Below are 2,627 nucleotides of genomic sequence, written 5' to 3'. Positions count from 1 at the left end.
TATATATATATATAATGTTTTTCTGAAACAATCAGAAATAGTTTTATCACCTGTCGCTTCTTTAAGAAACTCTGTAATTTTTCAACTTTCTTTAAAAGACCAAACTGTCCAGCAAAATGGCAGTTGGACGGTTGAGACAAGCCATTTAATATTGACATGGGTTTATTTAATAGGTTCTTCAAAAAGTTAAAACCTTTATCCCAAAATGAACAAACTGCTGCTGTAACTGCTGAAACGGTGTGAGTTGGATTTAGCCACGTATGTAAAGTCTATCTCAATCTGTTAGTTTATCTTACGCTACCCTCTCCACAGGATGAGAATGCTGCTGTCCACGGGTGGCTACGTTTCTTCTTCTCCATAGTTGCAGTGGAGGGGTGAATGTAGCCATCCTAACACAGGAAATGTGTTACTGGCTGTATCAACAGCTGAAAATTAAGGGGAAAAAACGTTAAAAAAAGAAAACTAATGCAGCTACCTTATTTACAGTTTGGTAAGCTGCAATATATAATATTTTGGGTTTTGGGTTTAGTCACATTTTAACCAAGAACATGTCTGAATGTAAACCAGCATCTTAGTAATATGCATTTTGGTTGAAGTTGCCCTATAAGCTCCAGGTTCTGTTGCTATAGAGCTCAGTTCCTGGTATGCTCTCACTTAACACATTCAATGAATTTCTAAGTGAGTTTAGCCTTAAGCAGGAAAGCATTTATGTTTTACTGCTTGTTGAATGACTATTTGAAATTCAGTAAACTTCCTAAGATTATGCAGTATGTTTTCCATAGGGATATCTGTGGATATTGTTTTCTTTTAAATGTTTTCAGCCGAACATGCTGAGCATGTTCGGCTGATCCGAAGCCACTCGAAGCAAGCCGATGTACGGCTGATTTCAGCCGATATAGGGCTGAAATCAGCCGTACCAGCCTGAAGTGAATAGCCGAACAGTGTTCGGCTCACTTCACTTCTGATCGGTCATTCACTCGGCTGCCCTCGGGAGCTTTGTGAATAGACCCCATATTGTTTAATGGACCTTTTTTAGCTTTAGGCCTTCTGGACCATCAGGTTCCACCTAGTACATTCAGAATAATGATGCAAATTTTATGTATCACTCAGGGGGGAGATCGTCTAAGCCAAGTGCTGTGTTTAAACCAAAACTTTTTTGTATTTAAATCCAAAACTTTTTTTAGGATACAGTAGTGAGGAATATTTAATGCTGTTTGTGTCCCACTGAGGGACATTCACCTTATCTGTCTGCCCTTGTGACCACTGTCTCAGGGTCTGAAAGTGAGGGAAAATCCCAAAATTTGCATTTTCACTAGAACAGGAACAAAGGATCAATCTTCCAGTGATAACTCTTGTTCTGTTTACAGCTGTGTGAGAGTGCACTTTCCTCATCTTCTTTTTTGTCTACAGAAAAAGGAAGTGAAGGGAAATCACTGCAATGGGACATTGATGGCCAAAATTCTTGACATGCTCTTTCCAATATGACAAAAAAGTTTTGACTGCAAATATACTTTAATGGAAGACTTTTTTTTTTTTACATGAGAAAGAAAGAGTATACAAAAAAGTAAGAAGTCACTGTACTGAATAAACACCAATGGATTTAGCACAGATATACAATTTTGAAACATCAATTCTTACCCAAAGAAAAACAGGCAAAATGTTTTGGAAAACATTTTAAAAGTAAAATAATTATTTTACCGGACCAGCATAGACTAACAATCCAAAACAATAGATAGGTAACCTTGCACCACCTATTAACCTTGAATCTAAGGAAGACTCCAGTTATTGCTAATAAAAGGCTGACCACAGGAGTAGAGCTCCATGTTACTTATATTTTGAGTTTAAATCAATAATAGCACCATGTGCTGCAGGCATAAACAGGCAAAAATAGATACAATACCATTGATGCTGCTCAATGGTGCACCTAATTACAGTGTATCAATTTGTGTTTACATTTTAACTAACACGGAGCAGAAACACCTAACCTTAGATTGCTGCTTATAGCTGCTCTGCTGGAAAGATGAGGAGCTCTGCTAGCACATTTAACATAACCCCTAAGATTAACTCAGACCCCTCCCAGTACATACTTTATAGCTGGTAAAAGTGTTTGCACAGCCCTATATAAACATCAACATCCAAAATTCCTGAAGCCCATACCAACATCCATTTATACTCACATTTAACACTGAGATCAACTAATTCCCTCCTAATGGGTTACCTTGAGGCCTTCATTAATATACAGGTTGCCATAGTTAAGTCAGTTATATGTTAATGAATGAGCATTAATAATTAGAGCAAAGCAGTAGTATCACTATCTTCTACCATGCGTGAACTTTTTCATCCTTCATACAATTGTGAACAAAATGAAACACTGATCTTTTTATTTCAAAGTCAAAAATGCAGTCAGTACCAGTGATTTGTATTTGCTGTTTGTATGCTCTCTGCCTTTGTTTGCCCTTAAACTCTAGTGGTCAGTTCACCTTTAATATAATTTTTTTTTTAAATACAGCTTTGATTATTATATTACAGCTTTGACTCTTCAATAAAAAGCTGTACTCCACTATTTAAAAAAGGTTATACATTTTAAGCTGCCGCTATTGTGCCCCCCCCCCCCCCCCCCCACCTCA

General features: G+C 37.2%; 1 protein-coding gene across 1 annotated transcript in view; it reads left to right on the top strand.

The window, feature by feature from the left end:
* Window positions 1-2,627, top strand: part of CNTNAP2 (contactin associated protein-like 2) — a 266,748-nt gene that overhangs the window by 166,317 nt on the left and 97,804 nt on the right. The window lies entirely within an intron of this gene.

The sequence above is a fragment of the Nanorana parkeri genome, unplaced genomic scaffold, assembly GCF_000935625.1.
Source record: "Nanorana parkeri isolate BGI_ZX_2015 unplaced genomic scaffold, ASM93562v1 scaffold840, whole genome shotgun sequence".
NCBI classification, from domain to species: Eukaryota; Metazoa; Chordata; class Amphibia; order Anura; family Dicroglossidae; genus Nanorana; species Nanorana parkeri.
This window is presented reverse-complemented; position numbering and strand designations above follow the sequence as displayed.